The 22,722-nt window shown below is 40.0% G+C and overlaps 1 long non-coding RNA gene across 1 annotated transcript in view; it reads right to left on the bottom strand.

Annotated features, from left to right (window-relative positions):
• The window catches only part of LOC135320898 (uncharacterized), a 54,316-nt gene that overhangs the window by 30,013 nt on the left and 1,581 nt on the right, over positions 1–22,722 (bottom strand). Inside the window, exons 2-3 of the long non-coding RNA XR_010380240.1 lie at positions 13,996–14,144; positions 13,651–13,705 (exon numbers count right to left, since the gene is read on the bottom strand). This is a non-coding gene — a long non-coding RNA (uncharacterized LOC135320898). The remainder of the gene's footprint in view (positions 1–13,650; positions 13,706–13,995; positions 14,145–22,722) is intronic.

The raw sequence follows: 22,722 nt of genomic DNA, 5'->3' as shown, positions 1-22,722 counted from the left end.
CAAGAGGCCCAGGCTTCTGGAAGGAGCCAAAGCCTACAGGGAGACAGAGTTGAGAAGCCTTTGGGGCCGATCCCCGGCTTGGAGCTGGGGCTTCCAACCCGGCGGTCCAGCGTGCACCGACTTCGCATGCGCAGGAGGACCAGGGATCCTCTTGGTTCTGCGAGAAAAGCTGGGGCAGCAATGGAGGGATAAGATGGGAGAAGGAGGAGAGGAGGGGAAAGTGGAGTGAAACAGATGGACAGGAGGTGCAGAGAGAAGGGAGGGATCTAGAGAGGGGAGGGGAGTAGCGGAGATGGGGAGAAAAATCTTTACCTCTGGGGGCACCACAAAGGAGGAGGCAGTCCTGCCTCTGTACCCTTCTCTAACACTTCAAGGCCCGCAGCTCAAGTTTTACCTCCCTGGTCCAGCCCTCCAGCCAAGGCCTCTGCAGAACCCCTACAGGGATCACACCCGTTGCCCCCACGCAGAGCTGGGTTTTCTGTTGCTCTGGGAACCAAGCGCCCGAAGGTGTTGTCGCTCAGAACTACCTTGGGAAGAGTACATATTCAGCTTTTACACGCTGGGAAACAGGCAGGCACGATCTCTGCCTTGGCTCCACTGTCCCAGTTGTTGGGCTGTTGGGGAGCGGGAGGTAGATCAGAGCCCCAGACAGAGCAGACTGCCTCAGTGTTGGTGCATAGTCCCTATCCCTCCTGGGTAAACCACACCCCACCCTAGTGGAACCATCAAGGGCTCACAGCAGTTCCCTGGGTGTGGGAAAGATGTCCTCAGTTCCAGTGCCCAGCTTGCTAGGTAGATAGGAGTGTTACCGAGTCCAAATTCATTCTCCTCAGTTTAGGACAGGCCAATAAGTTCGGAGACCAGGTGTTGGGGCATGGAATAGCAAGTTTCTGTAGACCTAGATGGCAAACTAATGTCCTGGAAAACCATCTCCCCAAGTCAGAATTCAGGCTCCTTTCCTACGTGCTTAGTTGTAGCAAACTTCTTGGTGTAGGAATTCTTTGTTTTTAGAATCCTTTGTTCTTGCAGCTATCTGCCTGGGTCAAATCTCTGTAAACCTCCAGCAAAACAAACGTTATTTTCTTTTCTGCAACTTGTAATCTTTTTATGAATGAAAAAGTGTTAAATATCCTTAAAGGGCAGAGCCTTCAGAATAGGCTCTCCTGTATATTTCAGGCTCTAGGCAACATTTTTATACAAGCAAGATGAAGCCTAGGAGGCAGAGCACAGGGTTAAAATCAAAGGAATAGATCTAATATGGAGACAGATTTGTTCTTTTCTGTTACCGGGGAAGAAGCCACTTCAGTATTTACATCACTTTAAGTTAAATATAACTAAAACTTTAAAGGAATTTACATACATAGGTGGGAATGTGCATAGCATATCTGGAAAATCACACAAAGATTAGTAAACAGTGGCATCTCCAGGGAGGGCTGAAAGAACAGAGGATGAGGGAAAACTTCTTTCACTTGTGTATTTTTGTGCTCTGTTTGAATTTTTTTAACCACATGCATGTATTTCTTTTTCAGTAAAAACAATTGTAATGGAGCAAAGGAGTAACTAACACAGCAAATACAGCAGCCATGGAATCACTGAACCATCACTTTTGATTTAAGCCAGGAACCATTTATTGACTCTCTCCTATGTGCCCAGTGCTGTTTTAAGTATTCCATTATTATTATTATTATTATTATTATTATTATTATTATTATTATTATTATTATTATTATTATTATTATTATTAATTTTATAAAATTGTAACATGCTATCCCTCACCCCTGCCCTTGGTTTGTGTAAAACCCACTGAGTTTTTATTGAGATTTTTCCAAGGTGTAGGGATGAGTTATAAACAGAACACATTTTCAGGGCAAAAGAGTCGGAGTGATTTCCAGCAAGCCAGATATCTATGAAGAGTTTGTTATAGAGGCGCCCAGAGGCTGAGAGAGAAAGCCTCCAGGACCCTATAAAAAGCTGCCCAAAGTGCCTTCTCCATGGTACTACTGAAGTAGGAAAGAACAAATCTGACTCCATATTAGATCTGTTCTTTGACTTTAACAAAGCCAAGTTAATATGCTCCAATATTTTCATGGGTTATGATGTCACAGAGGAGACGGACAGGTCAACAAGGAACCACTCTGCCGTGATCACGGAGCCAGGGAACGGGAAGGGCGGCAAGACGTATGATGCATCCTCAGCTGTGCCTGCGCTTCTAGGCAGGTACCCAAAGTCACCTCGACAAGGTGTCAAATGCTTGTGACCACGTCCTCATCACCTGACATGAATTAAAGAGAAATGGAAACCTATAAAATTCCAATACACTTGGTGGGTACACCGTCCAAAGAACAAAGTCACAGTTTGACAACTGGCCATCAGAGTTCCCTGGGATTCATTCTTGGAGAACCTTAAAAACCACTCCTCTGTCCTCAAGGAGTGCTGAATATTTGTCCTACTTTTGGCTCAGGGATGGAGCTCATTCAAGTGAACTTCAATGTCTGCACAGATTTGACTGTCTTTGTCCAGGTTCACTTGTCCATTCTAAAGAGGCTTGAGCTAAGTCCATCCTCCATAAGATCTGTTCCCTCCAGTGAAAACTCATCGAGCCTGCAATTAAAAGCCAACTGAACAAGACTCTCCTCAGCTAAAAAGTTCACCCACTCTTCACTGATTTCTTAATCTCCTTTCCTAGCTAATTGCAACAGACTAACAACTCCCTCCACCAAGCTCCCCAACTATGTCAGTTTGTCTCCCCAAACAGAAAGTGAGGTCCATAAAAGAGGTGACTCCATAGTCACCTCTGAATTCCTAGCATACAGTAATGTCAATAAATAGAACTATGATTATGGCTTCTTTCCTTTAAAACCTTTCTGGTTATTTGAATGAGACCTTGGAAGAGAGGTGTTTGCGGTCCAGTATCTTGATCCACAAGACTCTGGAGGCCTTTTTCGGAATGGCGGTTCACTGATCCATTCAAAACACAATTTCTCATTCCAGGAGTAGCTGTTTTTTTCTGCCAGGAGTTTGTGGTCACTCTCATGCCAGAACAGCTTTAAATTATATCCCTACTTTGGATTTGTTATTTTCCCCTCTCCCAACAAAATTGACTTTCCTTACTTTCTTGCCTTGAGGAATTTTTTTTTCTTAGTTCACCCTTTAGTAAACCAGGCTTCTCAGGATCTGCTTGGCCTTACATAAGATCAGCCACTCAACTCCCATTGTGAGAGGCTTGGGGCTCAACTCCTGCCCTCCTGTCAGGGCATTTGAAACCCAGCTCAGGAGCCAAACGGCCCCGCAAGCGCTTCTAATGGTCGCTTACTTCCCAGAATCCCTTTCTTGTTTGTCTTGGATTCTGAGTATTTCCCCTCACTTTCTTGGCAATTAGCTGTGCAGCTGGAAAGATGAGGAAGGAAGGTTTTATTTCTTAATCAGCATTTTAAGGAACATATGTAATGAAGGTTTTAACGAGTTTCTATATCACTCCATTGCCGAGACAGGAAACACACTAGATATTTTCTAAATTTAGGTATCATGTGCATTTTTTCTTTGCTTTTCTTTTCTTAACTAACAGATACTGTTTAATTAAAAAAAATAAGGCCCCAAATAGGATAGAACCTTGAAATGGCATACAAAATTAAAGGGCAAAGACAGAAAAATGAGAAATACTCTACAAAGTTAATAAAATACATACATAATGGATCAGAGCAGCAATTCTCAGTAACAGCTAATTGAAACATGACCATGAGGTAGAACTTCTCTCCTGTCAGGAGATGGCCAACAGAAAATAGAATTAAAACAACAAACTGAAATTCTACGTCTGGCAAGGTACAGAAGGCTACCAGCTAAATGTGTCTTCTGGAAAAGAGGGAGGCCCACCAGCTCTTTAATGTGGAGCCAGAGCCCAGGGGAGGGCGGTGAAGAACCGCCCTGTAAGTACCCAATTAGGAAAGTGGGTGATGAATAAAGAGACGTGAGCTTTCATGACAGAGATGATACTACTATTCACTTGTCCTGTAAAGTATGTCTTCACGTTCAGTGATCAATACCTAGGCGTCCTCAGGGATTGAGATTATAGGAAAATGCACAGCCTGAGCTCAGACCTCCTCTTTGAGCTCGTGACATTGCACTTAGATGTCTCATGGGCACCTCCAACTCCACCTGCAAAGAGCTGACTTCACGGATCTCCTCCCATAGCCGTCCTGCCCAGGGCCACTGGTTGGGGGGCAAGGTCTCTCTGCCTCTCCCAGCTCAGTCCCATCACTCACAGATGTGACTGGACCCATCCTTCAGGGCCCAGATTTCCTCAGTCACCGAGCCCCACCACCCACACCTGACCTACCAGGTACTCACTGGAACTCATTCAGCACTGACTTTGTGCTGGGGTCCATGCTGCACACTGTGAACACGTTATCTCACTGGATCTCCACAGCAGTCCTGGGAAGTCGGTATGTCACTGCTTTAATTGATGAGATAAATTGTTTCACTTCCTTGAGTGCGTCATCCAAAGTGAAACGGCTACTAAGCCACAAACATGGGACTGAAAACCACTTGAAAATTGAACACTGCTACACCTCGCAGCCACCCTACTCTGACTCATCACATCACCTCCTGCCGAGCCTTCTAAATGTTTCCCAGCATTCTACAATACAAAAGTGATCTATGAGAGCACCCTACTCCCCTATTTAAAATCTGTCAATGACGGTCCACTGCCCTTAAGAGAAAGCCCCACTGGGCCTGAGAACAGCCCAATGGCCCGGCATCCTCATTCCCTGCACGGCCACGCCACCTCACCCACAACGCAGCTCTACACTGGCCGTGTCCAAGACAAGGATGCTGACTCCGTACAACCTGGGGCTCATCTCACTCGAACAATGATCACCTTCTTCAGTGGTCACCCTCTTCATTGCTGACTCTCAAAAAAAGTTTTTTCAGGATGAATCAATATCTTTTTCCTCACAACTTCCAGTCATTGATAATGAGCTCCCCCCAAAAGAGAGAAGACCTAATTCTCAGTCTCCTTATCTGTAAAGTGAGAATAACAAGGAAATATGTGAGGTTTTAAGAGAAATAATATTCATGTGAGGCTGAGGGACAATTCCACCATACAGTAAGCGCTCAATACGTGCTTACTTAATATTAATAAGCATATATTCCATTCCAGCAAACTTAAATCAATGTTTTATGGCTTTGTCCAACAGACTACAGACAAACTGTTGGATGAAACCCTTTGAGCAGATCAGCACAAGCGTACAGGGAGAGGTAAGCGCTGACTCCATTTACAGCTGCAGCCAACCAGCACTATGGGGCGGGGGCAGTTTGCTCAAATTCTTACATGTTGCTTGAGCATTTAGTTGTCATTATTGAATAAACATGTGTAGTTTAGTCAAAGCTCCTGAAACATAAATCTTCAAAGATTGATGCAAATTGGGTTTCAAGTACAACACTCTCACTAGAAATTATTTGAAAATGATAATCTTAGCTCCTCTGCACATCAAAAGGGCATGTTCTTAATGTATCTGACTAAATATCTGACGAAAGAGTTGTTTAAAAGAAATTAAGATAAAGCCATCCTGAATAAGCTGTCAGTATCATCTACACAAAGCCCCACCCAAGGGTCTCATTTCTCATTTCTCACTTCCACATAGGTGTTCATGTAGCCTAACTTGGGTCTTGGTTTCTTATAACACAGGGTTGGGAAGAGATGTGGATAGATTTATGTAGCAAATTTAAACCTAGGGTATTTGTTGTGTAGGAATCCTAGAAATAAACAAATTGATATATAGTCCGCCTGAAGAAGCATAGCCTTTCCATTTACAACAGCATTAAAAATAAAATGAGAGATACATTTAACAAAAATTTACAAGATTTTTACATTGAACATTTTGAAGTATCACCGAAGAAAACTTTAAAAGTTTTACATATATGGAAGGCATCCCATGTTCATGGAATAGTAGACAATATTGTTAAAAATGTTAAGACTCCCCAAAGTGATCTACAAATTCAGTGGAATTGCTATCAAAATTCCAGCTGAATTCTTTTCAAAAATTGAAAAACTGATACCAAAATTCATATGGAAGTGCAAGGAGCCCAGGACAGACAAAACAATCTTGAAAAAGAAGAACAAAGTTGGAGGACTCACTTTAAAGTTTACTAAAAAGCTATAGTACTCAAGTCAGTATAGTGCTGGCATGTTTGGATAAATAAATCAATGAGACACAATAAAACCCAGAAGGGAAAAACATACATTTACAGTCAGTTTTCCACAAGAGTGCCAACAACACTCCATTGAAAGAATAGTCTATTCAACAAATGGTGCAAGGACAGCTGGGAATCTGCAGGCAAAAGAATGAATATGGAATCTGGACCCCCCATATTGTATATAACAAATAAAAATTAATTCAAAATGGATCACAGACAGAAACATAATAACTAAACCTATAAACTTTCTAAAAGAAGACACAGTATAAATCTTTGTGGTCCTAGGATAGGTTTTGGTTTCCTAGATACAATACCAAGAGCAGAAGTGACAGAAGATAAAGGCAGATAAACTGGACTTCATCAAAGTTAAAACCTTTTTCTTATAAAGGACATCATCAAGAAAGTGAAATTACAGGGGAAGGTTGTTTCTAAGGGATAGAGTGCGTGCTTAGCAAGAAAAATAAAATAAATCAATACATCTAATTACCTCCCCTATAAAGAAATTGTTTTAATGTTTAAGAAAACTAAAGTGAAATGACAATCTGCAGAATAGGAGAAAAATTTTGCAAAGCATATATCTAATAAGAGACTAGTATCCAGGATATATAACAAATGCTTACAACTGAACAAGACAAAGAAAATCGACCCAATTTTTAAATTTGCCAAGGATTTAAATAGATACACAAATGTCCAATAAGCATATGAAAAGATGCTCAGCATCACTAGCCAAATCAGTATCAAAATGCGATCTCATTTTACACCCAATAGGATGGTTATAATCAAACATGGACAATAACAAGTGTCATTCAGGAGGAAGAGATACCTTATATGTGGCCATTGGAAAGGGACAATGGTGCAGCTTCTTTGCAGAAGTCTGGTGTTTCCTCAAAAGATTAGAGTTATATGGCTCAGCAATTCCCCTCCTACATATTGAGCCATCCCTCAGTATCCTCGGGGGGTTGATTTCTGGAACCCCCACCCTGGATACCATAATCCAAGGATGTTCGAGTCCGTTTACAATCAGCCATCTGGATCCATGAAGTGGAAACTAAACATAAGTTGGGCCAACTCTACAGCCAAAAGAATGAAAACATATTCTCACAAAAAATTTGTACATCAATATTCATAATAGCCAAAAGTTACAAACAATATCCATCCATCAATGAATGTACAAACAAAATTACCAAGCATAGTCCCACAAAGTTTTGGTCTTTGAATCTTTGACAAAGGAGGTGAGAACATACAATAGAATAAAGATAGCCTCTTCAGCAAATGGTGTAGGGAAAACTGGACAGCTGCATGTAAATCAATGAAGTTAGACTACTCCCTCACAGCATACACAAAAATAAATTCAAAATGGCTTAAAGACTTAAATATGTAGACAAGACGCTATAAACATCTTAGACGAAAAGATAGGCAAATCATCTGACATACATCTCAGCAATGTTCTCCTAGAGCAGTCTACTCAAGCAATAGAAATACAAGCAAATATATATAAGTGGGATCTAATTAAACTTACAAGCTTTTGAACAGCAAAGGAAACAGTAAGCAAAACAAAAAAACAACCTATGGAATGGAAGAAAATATTTGAAATGAATTAAACTGACAAGGGCCTAATTCCCAGAATATGTAAACACCTTTTACACTTGATAAGAAAGAAAAACAAACAATTCAATCCAGAAATGGGCAGAACACCTAAACAAACATTTCTCCAATGAAAACATACAAATGGCCAATGGGCACATGAAAAAATGCTCAATATCATTATCAGAGAAATGCAAATCAAAACTGCAATCAAGTATCACCTCTCACCATTCAGAATAGCCATCATTCAGAAGTTCACAAACAATAAATGCTGGAGAGGCTGTGGAGAATAAGGAACGCTCCTACAGTGTGGTGAGAATGCAGTTTGGTGGAGCCATTGTGGAAAACACTATAGATGTTCCTCAAAAGACAAAAAATTGACCTCTCATATGACCCAGAAATCCCACTCCTAGGCACATATCCAGAAGGAACCCTAATTCAAAAAGACACCTACACCCCAATTTTCAGAGCAGCACTATTTACAATAGCAAGACATGGAAATAACCTAAATATCCACTGACAGATGACTGGATAAAGAGGTTGTAGTATATTTGTACATTAGACTACTATTCATCCATAAAAAATAATAAATTAATGCCATTTGCAGCAGCATGAATGGACTTGAAGAATGACATTCTAAGTGAAGTAAGCCAGAAAGAGAAAGAAAAATACCATATGAGATCGCTCACATGTGGAATCTAAAAAAAAAATAAAACAACCAACAAACAAAAAGATAAAGTTATCTACAGAACAGAAACAGACACAGAGACATAGAAACCAAACTATGGTTACCAGAGGGGAGAGGGTATGGGAAGGAATAATTTGGGAGTTCAAGATTTGCAGATACCGACTATGTATAGAATAAACAGCAAATTTATACTGTATAGCACAGGAAAATATATTTAGTATCTTCTAGTAAATTATGTTTAAAAAGAATGTGAAAATGAATACAGGTATGTTCCTATATAACTGAAGTGTTGTGTTGTACACAAGAAACTGATGCAGCATTATAAACTGACTAGACTTTAATTAAAATATGTTTAAATAGACCAAAAAAGAACAAAAAGAAAAAGGATATTATCAAACCAAAGAATAAAGTACTGATTCAGGCTACAACATGGATGAACCTTCAAACTTTATGCTAAAAAAAGCCAGACACAAAAGGGCTAATTGTGCCCTTTTAGGTGAACTGTATCTAAGCGTTTATTGTACTATTCCTGTAAATTTTCCGGAGGTTTGAATTCTATCAAAATCAAAATCAAATGTATTATTCATTAAAAACATAAAACGATTCCTCACAGGAGGGCTTTAATTATTAAATGCAGAAATGCATGTAAAGCTCCTGGAACAACAATTTGCATGTCCACAGACAGTCACTGCTGTCACTGCCACTCAGGGGGTGGTGCCAGCGCTGATGAGACCTGCCTCCACTCGCTGCCCTGCAGGCAGGAGTGAGGGCCTGGGCTCTGACAGGCAGGGTGAGCGTGAACCTGGGTCAGACACAGCCACGCCCCAGACTCTGCGATAACCAGCTTTCTTATACAAACTGCTCCATGTAACATAAACACACTACAGGGATGTATCTTACAACACAGGGAATATAGCCAATGTTTTACAAAAACTATAAAAGGAGCATAACATTAAAAATTGTGCATCTATTTAACACCCTTAAACTTATATCATATTGTAAATCAGCTATACCTTTATAAAAAATTCAAAAAGTGATTTTAAAATGTTTTCCCTTTAATATTCCATTCGGTTTTTAAGTAACTACTAAACAGCTTAGAATGTATAAAAGCATTTAAGTGTGATAAATTTGTTTACATATATATTTACTTTCAACTTCCTGCTAAAAGAGAATTTAAACAATTTTTTAAACACAGCTTAACAACCATAACAACAAAAAGACAAATGTGACAGTGAAGAGAAAAAGGAGATTCAATACTTAAATGAAACCAGGGGGAGGTAAAGTCATAAAAATGGATGCCATGAAGTAAGGGTAAGTGTTAAAGGCCGACTAGAAATTCAGCTGTAAGATTCTTGGCAGCTAAAGCAAAAAGAAAAAGATGATGAGGTGGTGGTAGAGCTCAGTGGTAGAGCGAGTGCTTAGCATGCACGGGGTTCTGGGGTCAAGCCCCAGGGCCTCCACTAACAGATAAATACACCTAATTGCCTAACCCCCAAAAAGAGCCCCAAAGAAAAGGAAAAGAGAAATTTCTTTATGAAAGATATCTGATATTAAATTTCGATTAAATACTTAAAAAAAAAATAGAAAAAGATGAGTGACACAAGCGATAATGCCCGTGAGATAAATCTGCGGTGGCTGCTGGCAAGTCCCCATGTCCCACGAGGGAAAATCTGAAACATCCTTCTCACCACTCAGAGTCATCATAAGCCCACACCTCACCTCCCGCTGTTAAATGCAGGAGCACAAGCAGGGCCTTGCCTTTGCTCTCTCTGTGTCATCACAGTGAGACAGGATGGAAGGGGCCAGAGCACAGCCGTTCAAGGAAGGCCACAGCAATTAACATCAAAATGGTGAAGCATTCAACCCCCAATAGGCCTTGAGGCTCAGGATGAAGAGATTTAACTTCTAGCAGAACTTGAGCATCATTTTACACCCACTGTAATAGTAACATGGTGAATAACACAACCCCAGGCATCATGGCAGTCCCAAGGCTAGCCAAAAAAGGTCAAATGGTGGGAAATGGCCAACTCCCTGGGAATTCCAACCCCTTGCCCCTAGGCAGGTCCTTCTACTTATTAGCATATGAAACCACCAAGCCCATGAAAACCAGCAACACAGCACCACCTCTCGGGCACCCCTCCCTCTCACTCTTTGGAGAAGGCCCACACTCTGTCTGTGGAGTGTGTACCTACTTTTCTTTTTAGTTAGCATTAAAGATTTTTATTTCAAAATACAGACGTTTTCTAAGCATTACAGCCAACAGATGACACTTAAAATTCAGCAACGCTTTGTTTACGCTTTATCCATAGTTCTAACAGATTTCATGCTCAAAAAAAACAAAAAAAAAAGAGAAAGAAGAAATTGAAAAAAATAAAAAACCCTGCCATATTTGAAAGAATTAAGATCAACTATAGTCAAATTTCAAGTAAAAATGCATTTCACACAAAATAGAGAAAATGCTCAGAAAGGGCTTTATATCTGGAACCATTCCTTGAAAACTTCCTCACATTCTTTTTTTTTTTTACATTTTTTATTGATTTATAATCATTTCACAATGTTGTATCAAATTCCAGTATTCAGCACAATTTTTCAGTCATACATGCACATATTAACACTCATTGTCACACTTTTTTCTGTTAGTTACCATAACACTTTGTGTAAATTTCCCTGTGCTGTACAGTATAATCTTGTTTATCTATTCTACAATATTGATATCCCAGTACCTACTTTTAATCTGAGCATCAAACCCCAAAACCTCGTGGTGTTTCTCTTGCCTTTCAATGTATCTATCTGAATAAATCTACCTTTACTCAACAGTGGCTTGGTTTTGAATTCTTTCCTGCATGAAACCAAGGACCCACATCGGACGGGGCACATTCCAGGGGCTCAACCAAAGCCTGGGGCACAGCCCTTCTCATGCCCCATGTTTTTTTTGTATCAACAGGACTGGATTTTGAAGGGAGCTCTGAGGACCCAGCTAAGGGACAGAAGTAGCCCCCAGGGCTCGAATTGGCGGGCAGCCCCTCCCCCAGCAGGGGCCTGGGGTCTGCTCAGTTCTCTGTGGTTCTCTGTTGTGCTGACTCCCCAGCCAGAGAGAGTTCTCCCTAGGCCTATCCCCACAAAACCCTTCTCTCCAAAATACAAGCACATCATGTCACAGTCCTCTTGTTCAACCAGGAAATGTTCAGCCCACATTTTCCTTCCCCAGTAAAAACCTAACTTTCCTCCCTCCGATCCCACCACTTCTTTCTTTGTGAGAATTCTGCACTCCCCACACACCATCGTGAACGCAGGTGCCTTGCTGGTTGGGACCGAGATGTTTCAGTCTCACACAGCCTGCGTCCTTTCACTTTACCCTTGCTAACTTAAAAAGGTCTTTCCTGAGTCTCCCACCCATCTGATTCTGAACTTCACAAAGTGCTGAGTTTACGGTCACTATGTGCATACTTCCCTGCTTTTGGCTAGGTTTCCTTCTCAAGATCTTCATTAAGGAGCTGCATCAAGACGTTTTAAAGAGGCTATTCTTACATCTGAGCAGATGAGCCTGCATAAAATTTAAATGGCTTTGAAGAGAGAGTTAACCAGGGACAGAGAGGTCGCAGGTCCTAGTCAACAGTGTCATGAGGCAAAATGTTCTTCAAAGGCTCAGAGTGGCTTCTGAACATGGAGTCAGAAGGGAGGAGGTGCCAGGCAGTGAGTGGGGTGAGTGACACAGGGTACGCTTCCCCAGCTGGGGAAGAAATGGATTTTTTTCTATTTTTCCAAAAAATTTCTTACTATCTTTTTCTCCTATTGTCACATACCATTTCCTATGAATTAAGAAAATCAATGTCAGTCATTTGGGCCACTTGGGAGAAGCTACATGATGCCATTCACAGGGCTGGGGCATGACAGCCACACCAGTCTAAGTTGAAAGACAAGCGGGGTTATTTCCATGGTGATCACGGGCATGCAGCAAACTGCCCAGCTTCAATGACCTCATCTCAAAGGTGGGGCCAATAAAACTACCTAGCAAAATGCATGATGATTATGGCCAACATCTGTTTACTAGGTAAGTGACCGTGACAGCTGCCACTTAATGGGGAATGAGAATGATCAACGAGGCCCAGTCTACCTGGTCACAAGCACCCTGTCTTCCTGCCTTGGTGCAGCAGCAGAGCTTGTTTAGCTGAGATGAACGCCCCCAGAGCAGCCCCGACGAGAAAGATCCCAGCGCTGCACTGCGAGGCCTGTTCCCTTCCTTCTCAGAGCTGATCACAGTTTGCAGTCATCTGTTTTTATGTTTATCACTTTTGTAACTGCCTCCCCTCCGGAGTTTTGCTCAAGCAGCACAGGGCCAGGTGTGTCTTGCTACCTGCTGGATATTCTGTGCTGGGTGACAGTCGACCCCACATCTGGCTCTGGTTCTTAACGAAGAGGGTAGAAGGCCCAGGGGCCCATGCTGAACTGAGGCCCCTGCACCCAAAATTATGGTCTGACTTTGGGCAAATTACACAGTCTTCTTTACCCTGAGATTCCTCATCTGTCCATGAAAATAACTGCCCATGGCACACAGAGTTACAAGGATTAATAGAAATCACCAATTCACAACGTATTCAAGGGGCCACCAGTGCGCCCTCAACAGACACATGCTGCCTTTACGGCTCTGACACACGCGAAGCGGGGCGGCCGCACACAGTGAACACTGCTAAGTGCCAGTGTGTTAAGTGCTTCATGTGTGCTCTAATACTCTTTACAACTTACAACAATCCCAGGAACAAAAGAGTATTATCATGCGCATTTCACAGCATCACCAACAGGTTAAGAGAGGTTACATTCTATTCCAAGGCCCTATGGTGAGGAAATGGCGATTTAAACCTGAATCTGGGCCCAGACGTGGGCTCCATCTCTCTCCCATCCACCTGACCACTTGCCTATGAAATCCACCTGTCCAATACACAATTTCCAGCTGGCCAGCTCTTAAATGCATTGTGTTCCAACTTTTGTCAATGTTGGTTAATTACCATAAATTGTTCTCAGAAACCACTACAGAAAAGAAAGGTGGAATCACGTCCTGCCCACAAAGGAGAGGAAATCTGCCTTGCCTTCTCCTGTAATGTGCAGAAAGCCTTCCCTACACCACCAAATTCTTTTGTATCCTTCCTCCATGTTTATGTTTGCACACGGCTTATTAAAGTAGAAGGTACCTGCAGTAATTCCATCTCGGTTGCTTTCCAAGGTTGCAGATTATCCATAGTCAGTCTGTGAAAGAAATTATTACAATGTGAATGAAAATACTGCAACCATGTCAGTAAACAAAGAATGCTGAAACCAAGTCATCAGCGGCTGCCAACACACCCCAGCAAGGACAAGCCTGCAGCCCAGCCTCTGCAGCCACTCACAACGGTGCCCTCTGAGCAGACTCAGAATAAGAAAGGACAGGATATTAGCCCTAGATAGCTAGGTGTTTGTCTAAAGAAGGAATTCAGTGAGTCCAAATGTTTGCTTCCTCCCATACATAGAAAAGCACTAAATTCTTGAACTTGACATACCTGGCTTTCTTTAGATAACAAGCAATCTTTTATTGTTCCAACTTCCCGGTCTTTGTTGTAAAGCTCCTATATATCCTAGTTCCTCCCCAACCTCTTCTGAGCAGTCCCTCAGAGAGATCTGAGTGGCTGTCATCCCAGGTCAAGTCCTCCTGCCAAATAAATCATAACTCTTAACTTTTAGGCTGCACATGTATTTCAGTCAACAGTTTTGGAAACCATGAAAGGACCCAGAGCAGACTTCTCTCCAGCTGAACTCTCCGAGGAACCGGAGCCTTGGTACCAGCAGTGGCCCTTTGTGCCCGTCTGCCTCCTCGGGGAGTCCAGATGAATTTGAGTGAGTCTCTTCTGGTTCTAGGATCTCCCATATTGGTTGATGATCCTGAGTTTTATTTGGCAGTGTATCCAGGTACCTGGACCTCCAGTTGAAAGATACTGGGGGGAGAATTACCCACCCGGTGGAGACATGCTGGCTGGGGCCTGGTTGAAAGATAACAGGAAACACCCACCTTGAGGAGACGTCCAAAGTGGGGCTGGTGGAAACATACCAGGAAAGTACTCACCCAGTGGAGACGTCCCGAGTTGGTCCAAGTTGAAAGACACTGGGTTCAGGACTGAGTGGTTAGGTAAGAGGCTGGTCTAATGTTTTCCTCAATTTGGTTACCTCTACTGAATTTTTCAGGATAAAAGTAAAACTCTTATGAGGAACCTTTCAACTCCAAAATTGGGACCCTCCTCCTGGCTGGTAACAGCTTTCTCCAGTGACAGAGAAACTTGCAGGATTGGTAGAGGCAAATACTTCATGCCATATAGTTGTCCTTGTGGGAAAACTTACTAGCAATTTTATTTTGAGAACCCGACCTTAGAATGGGGAATAGAACTTTCAAAAAAAGAAAAAAAATAAAGAAAAGAAAAGAAAAGAAAAAGAAATGACAGATTGCCAGCCTCCATCTAATACCATAGCCAGGTTTATATACGTACAAATCTTACAACATTAATTCCAAAAAAAAAAAAAAAAAAAAAAAAACCCTCACCCTGAAAGTAACTAACCAGGACTGTTAAAAACATTTTTAGGAATTCTGAACTTATAAAACAAAATCCCCTTTAGGGGTATCTTGGATGTTTTTTCCTATGTCCTTGAAATGAAAACGTTTTATCTTTCTCTGGGTATTTTATTTTTGTGTACGTATATATATATGTGTTTCATTTATTTTTAAAGGAAACCTTGGAATCTGCCATACAAAAGGTAGAAATATTGTGTACATATGGTGGCCACGCAAATAAACTGGGATTCTCAACAATCCTTTGATTGTACCAATTTTCAGATATTTTGCCATCTTAACCTTTGTTTCATCAGCATGTACCCCAAAGGCCTTTAGCTTTTGGAGAGTAAACTTTTGAATTTTATTTAGGCAACACACCCACTCTCATGTGGAAAATCCTCTTCATCTTATTGGTTTAAAAAATATATATATTTTTTATTTTATATAAATGAATATATATAAATTGATGGCCATATGTTGGATCCTTTAATTTGGAAAAACTTTTAAATTGGTGAAAGTTGAAAGAGCTCTCTGTATAAACATCTGTTTTATTGGTAACTAATAAAATCAAGTTTAAAGGTCGAAAAATATATCTAATGTTTAACTTAATAACTCAGTTAAAAAAAAAAAACTGGTTTCAAAAGCTACATTTGTGTTTTTACTTTCCAATCAATGGTTTTAGACATGCTAATAAAAACTTAGAGTAATTAATGTTAATTAGGTTGAATAACTGGAAAAAGAATTGTAAAGATGTAGGAAAAAAAAAGATAAGGGGCTTATCCCAAATGGATAAATATTTTTATATGGTTATTTTGAATGAGATAAATAAAATGGACATTTTTGCATTTACATGCAAGGTTTTGATACTACACTACGTAAAGTTAAAAAAAAAAGAGCCAAAGATATCACCTACTACCCCCAACATTAAAGTTCAAACAAGTCCGTTTTATTTACCACAGTTTTAAATATATGTATTTATAGGGATAATATATATATATATATATATATATATATATATATATATATATATATATATATATATAAATATATATAGACTGAAATACTTGATCAATGATTGGGACAACAGACCAATTAATGAAATTAAAATTGAGAAGGGCCTAAGATCTTTGGCTCAAACTTTGGGATCCCAGAGACTTTTCTATAAAATTAGATACAATGCACGGAAAAAAAAAGGCTTTTGGCACTCCTTCTAGAAATAAGAATTATTGATTAAACATAATAAATATAAAAATTAAAGGTATAAGATTTAATAAAATTGAGATAAAAGTTTGTAAAATTGATATATTAAATGGGATTTGTATAAACATCTTCCTTAATTATCTTTTGGGATAGATATGTTTCAATGGAAAAACGCTTCCTTTTCTTGGTATTACAAGGCTGGGCACGTATCTATCCCTCAGAAAATATTAATTGAACACAGTAAAGGAAACCAATAGAGTTACATGAGCTGTCCAATATAACGTAAAACTAAAAAGTAATATTCAGTAGCTAATAAAAAATATAATAAGAGGTTTACCCTGGGTTTAACTTATAACTCAAGGAAAAGAGACCTTACTAAATGCCTTATGCAAGCTTTCAAAGGCAAGATAAATAAACCTTAAAATTTTAAACATGGAATTCTTTGTTTACAGCTCTTCTCACTGATACAAAGAAGCAAATTAAGGAGATACAATTGGGCCTGTGTGACAGAGAAATTCTCTGGGGAACTGGAAGCGTGTGTCTTTGTCTTGCAGATCAGAAATGGAAATACAGCAAACAGTGACCTAGGACTGAGCCTAATTAGCTCAACGAGATAAAACTCAGGGCCAAAGAAATTTGTGGCATTTTAGAGCTCAGAACTCTGATGGGTCCTTAAGCCTTTGTCAAGAAATCTTAAATGTCTGTTTCATGAATTGTAAGACTTAGTGATTTGAGCAAGCAAATTCAGTTCACTACAACTATTATTATACTTATCTCATAAGTAAGTTTTAAAATGAAGCTATGAAATCTCTAACTTTTGTCTGTTTATAAGCCTGCGTACACATTGTAGATGTGAGATAATTCTACAGCTGAAAAAATAAAAATCAATGTCAAAGAACTCTGCTTAATTGGCGTAAAAAATAAGAGCTTACAAATTAAGTAGTTTTAAAATAAAAACTGACCAAATTGACCTTCAGCTTCATGTGAACTGGAAAATATTCAATATTAAGATAATATTTGATATTGTTTAGTTTAAGAATGTTCTAATTAATATAGACATCTTTAAAGTCACCAATATTAAGTATAGTACTTTTACTGAACCTAGGTTTAATGAAAGTCAAATAAGATCCTGTTATATCTGGTGCAGATTTGTTAAAAAATATAATAGTAATGTGGTGTGGTAAAATTTAAATAAATTAAATGCAAATGAGATGAGAGCTTTGGGCAAATTTTTAAAATATATTTTTAAAATGTATGTTTAAGATAATCTCTAAATGTTTGATATCTTTAAATTCTAGAGTTGTGCTACATTAAGTTAAATGATAGGATTTTATTAAATAGCTATGCCATTTTCAGATAAAATAAGATTGAAATATGAATTATTTAACATTTAACTTCCTCTTACAGAGAAAATACAGGTGTTTAGAAGTATTAATAAATGGTTGGTGCCACCTTGAAATAGTCTTTATTATTAAGGGAATGATCTCAGTATCCTAGGAAAGTAAGATAAATGTGTAAAGGAAGATATAAGAATGGAATTATATTTTGTTAATGAAAAATAGTGACTTTGTCCTGAAGCTGGTTACTTCTGAATGGAATAGAAAATAAGGAACAAACTAATATGAGTATAGAAAGCTGTGGAAGGCTTGTGGAAGAGGAACCCTGAAGAAAGGGATTTGTACGTGGTCGGAATTGGCTAAATTTAGAATCAACTTGGGCAAAGTAAATGAATCTTAGACATAAACTTGTACAAGAGTAGATTTGGTTTACTCTCTGTTAAGAGGACAAAATTGTCTTGAAATGTTAATCCACCTTCAGTAACAAATTGTAAAGCTTCTTATACCACTTACCTGATCTGTTCTGCCTTTACCTTTGACGTATTTTCTTAATGAATAAGTACTACTTCACAGTGATCTATATGTTTACGTGACCAAGTGTTTTGAAATCTTTTAACAAACTCCCCAAATATCAATTTCTAATTAAAGTTATTTTAATCTCCAGTTAAGTTTGGGATGCTACAGAGGGCCCCTGAAACATCCCAAAGAGAGATTTTAAACTAGTAAATTTATTTGGCATGTTAAATACATGGTATTGTCAAATGAATAATAAATCTTCTAAGGTTATATTGTATGAGAAAACATTATTAATATAGATACTCTAGAAATTATATGGACTCACTAAAATCTGGCATATCTAAAATGTTACCAGTCATATTTCTGGTTATAGTGACCAGGTTTCTTCATCGATTATAGTGTAACGGTGTCTAAACATGCTTTTAAATTTTTGTCATTTATAGACAGTTAATTGCTTTCTTCTGATGATTTTGCAAAATGCTTTCTCTTCAAGGAGATTTACTGGTTTCTAATAAATTTCAAACTATAACACTGAACTAAACTCGGTAAGAAATTTTAAATATCTAATGAAAACTGATTAAAAAATTAGTTACATGGGACTGAGTAAACTGGTGAATATGGTTATAATTTTTGATTTTGTCTGAAATACTACTGGCTTTTAACCTGTTTCCCTGACATAAAGAAACTCTTCTCCTTAACTAGTTATGATTCACAGAAATTTGATAAATTATACCTATGTAAGCAGACTTGGAACAGTTATCTTTTCTCTCTGATCCCTCAAGAGACTAAAATCTCTTAGGTCCTCAGTGGCTCTATCAGACAAATGAGGAAGATCATCTCCTAACAGATATAGGAATCTCAAGGTATTTTAAGGATTTTAAAGAGAAAAGAATTTACCTAAATGTGTAAGGCAGAAAACCATGACAAGACCTTGATGTGGCTTTCCTGGCCTTAGAAAACCTTATTAACATTCTACCCTGAGACTCCTAATTAAAAGTTCCAACACAGCCAATTTAAAAAAGCCTATATGATCAAATAATCAGACTTAACTTGTAAACAAATTACTCTTGATTTGACTATATTTGAGAAAAATGAGCGTAACTTTAGAGAGAAAAAAGATTATATTTTAGTGGATATTAAATTCTAGTTTTGTTAATTGAGGTCTATATTTACTAAGACATTTCCCAGATCATTCCTTGCTGTTATGTCACATTGCTGTAAAGGTTAATTGAATTATGAAAAGAATACTCTAGGTTTGTTTCTGAAGTTCAGTAATCTATCCTTGGGTAAACTTCCAATGCCCCATGACCTGCAGCCAGGGGATTATACATACTGGAACAGGCATGACTTAAAAAACTGTCTACTACCTGAATGGAAGGATCCTTTATCAGGTACTCTTAACTAGACCGTACATACCAAAGCTGAAGGAAATGGACTTTTGGATTCATTTCCTATCAGAAACATCCCCTGCAGTGCACTGGCCTATAGAGCACTGCTCACCTTAAAACAATGCCCAAATGAAGAAAAATCTACCCAGGCCAGGATGAGAAGACGACGACATCTGAGGTAAGACAGCTGACCCAAAACACCGAACCAGGCCTGTATGCCAATTACTTTGATAATTTCTCCTACCTTTGATTATGAACTACTCCAACTGTTAAGTTTATGGTAAATTACCTATGTCTAGTACTTCTGTGTTACCTTGGTGGGTTTCCCTACTCCAAGGCTCTAATTAGATAGCCCTCAGAAACGTTATTCTAAAAAGGAAATTATAGTTCTGTTTAGGCCACTGTTGATCTTACAAGGTGGGAGACCTCACCAGGCTAATTAATACTTGCTCTGACCCTGACCATAAATATGAAATTTCTCATAAGATGACTCAAACTCAATCAGGAACACAAGCAAAATTTTAACCCAAAAATATAACTTCTCGACTATTAAATTCTCATTCGTGACTTTATTAACTTTACTAGCTTTATTACTTATACCCTGTCTATATAATAAAATTGTTGTCTGTTACATTTCCCAATGTGTAACTAGGCCTACAAGATTGATGATGCCTAAACATCTTGAAGAAATAGATAAAATTTATAACCCTGTATAAAATAATTGTAATAGTGTGATTCTAGGTATGGGAATGAGCAACGAAGGGCAAACATTTCCTCGATCATAATAGACTAGTAAGACAGGCGATCCAGAGAAATTTTAGTATCAACAGGTCCTGATAAATATCTAACACCTTGAATGGCAGCTCAGAATATTCTTCAACTTAACTAGGAATGAGCCATCCTAGCACCATGGGACAAAATTGGTCATGAAATGTCTCTCAAAATATTGGTCGAATTTAGGACCAAGGGGGAGCACTGTGAATGAAAATACTACAATGTGAATGAAAATACTGCATCCATGTCAGTAAACAAAGAATGCTGAAACCAAGTCATCAGCAGCTGCTGCCACCCCTCAGCGAGTACAAGCCTGCAGCCTAGCCTCTCAGCCACTCACAGTGGTGCCCTCTGAGCGGACTCACAGTAAGAAACAACAGGATACTGGCCCTAGATAGCCAGGTGCTTGTTAAAGAATTGAATTCAATGACCAAAATGTTCGCATCCTCCCATACATAGAAAAACACTAAATTCTTGAACTAGAGATACCTGGCTTTCTTAGATAACAATCTTTTATTGTTCCAACTACCTGGTCTTTGTTGTAAAGCTCCTATATATCCCAGCTCCTTCCCTACCTCTTGGGAGCAGTCTCTCAGAGTGATCTGAAAGGCTGTCATCCCGGCTCGAGTCCTCCCTCCAAATAATACATAACTCTTAACTTTAAGGCTGAATGTTTCTTTCAATCAAGTCCCAGAATAGACACAACTCATCAATTCTGTAATGGAACACACTGGATCAGGAACCAAAAGCGTGTTCTAGTCCCGAAAACCACGGGTTCCTCGTTCTTCCTGTCATTATACAATCCCACCAGAACACATTACTTTGCTGTCTGCTCAGACCAAACTTAGAGAAGAGTCAACTCAACAGAGTGTCTTGCTATGGAGAACCCCCTGCAGAAGCAAGGAGGTCAGCCTGCCCTCCCGCACGCTCTGCTGACCCCTACTGTCATCCGTGGAGACCAGGCCATCTTAGCTGTTCCCAAGACCTGCAAAGTCCCACACATTAAATAAAAGCATTTTATTTTATACCATATGTTATGTATATACCCATCTCTGAAAACAGCTTTGCCAGAAGCTCAAATCTTCAACATGGATCTGCAAAGTTAAATCCAGTCCCCAAGGCAAAACAAGTTTTATGAGGATACTAAGGCCTCCAAAGTTCTCTCCACTAACTCCAACCAAACTGCCTGAAGGTCTGCAAATGCAGGCGGCTACAAGTCTGCTTTTAAAGCAACCTCTTCCTGCCCTCAGGCTCTACAATGTCCCTCTGCGCCCTCCCATCTCAGGGTAAGAGCAGCCGCTGCAGAAACTTGCAGGGTAGCACTGACAGGACAGGACACAGAGGATCAGAGCTAAACTAAGCCTTCTGATGACACGAGCCTGTCACTCTGTCACTTTACACATCAAGATATATGTAGAGAGAGGTGGAGTGATATTGCTCAAAGTCACACAGCTAATAAGTGGCAAAGTCTATAACTCTGCTCCTCCCTCCGGCGTGATGCCCCAGCTGGGATGGCCACAGGGTTCTCTCGTGCCTGCCTGACCAGTCCTTTCTTGTCACTCATAACCCACCACAGGGTCAGATCATTGCCTGACTTTTCAGCATCTTTTCCCTCCAGTCTCTCAGGAACAAGGCTGCTCAGGCCACTGTATGACTTCCGGGTTCCCAAACCCTCCGTGCTCAGGCTGGTCTTGCCTGTGTTTCCGGCCCCGTGCTCAGAGGCACTTTCTCCCCTGCAGGATGATGTTTCCACTCTCCACAGGGACACCCCCTCAGAGGAGCCCTCTTCTCGCCCTCAGAATGGCAGGTGTCCCAGGCTACATCATGAGCTGCCCCGTTAGGACTGCGGGTGCCCAGGTCTGCTAATCAGAGCAGCAGCCTCAGAGCCAGGGATTATGCCCGGGTCACCCTGCAAAACTACTGCCCTCCTCACAGCCCCCAGTCAGCAGGTCACCTGGAAGTCACAGCAAGTGCCCCACCCAATCCAGAAGTCTCTTCATTTGCCAGCACCGCTGATGACTGGTCTCCAACCTTTGGTCAGTTTCGCACAAAACAGCAGCTTCCACTGTGAAGAGGGGGTTTTCGCTCCTCTGCCCCATCCTTACTGGAAATGTCAAGGGAAACCAAAAGGCCTCTTCTCAACACTTTTCTGATGACATCCTCCCACCCACAATAATCACATGCTCAAGAGAATTGGGTCCACGTGATTTTGTTTCCCTTACGCTAAGTGGCTCAAAACACTGCGGGATTCTTTCACTTTTGAGGGTATTTGTACAAAGTTTATAGGCTTTAATCTGTTTTTTTGTCTCTCTTCAGTATCTCTAGCATTTGCCACTTCTTAATCCCTTCAGCAGCCTCCCTCCCAAAATCTAGTCTAGGAAATCAGCTGTGATGAGGGGCCCGGGGGCAGTCACAGAAGATGCAACTAAGGCACAGAGAGACTACAAAATTTGCCCAAGGTGATCAGCCTCA

The sequence above is a fragment of the Camelus dromedarius genome, unplaced genomic scaffold (genome assembly GCF_036321535.1).
Source record: "Camelus dromedarius isolate mCamDro1 unplaced genomic scaffold, mCamDro1.pat HAP1_SCAFFOLD_180, whole genome shotgun sequence".
Taxonomy (NCBI): domain Eukaryota; kingdom Metazoa; phylum Chordata; class Mammalia; order Artiodactyla; family Camelidae; genus Camelus; species Camelus dromedarius.
This window is presented reverse-complemented; position numbering and strand designations above follow the sequence as displayed.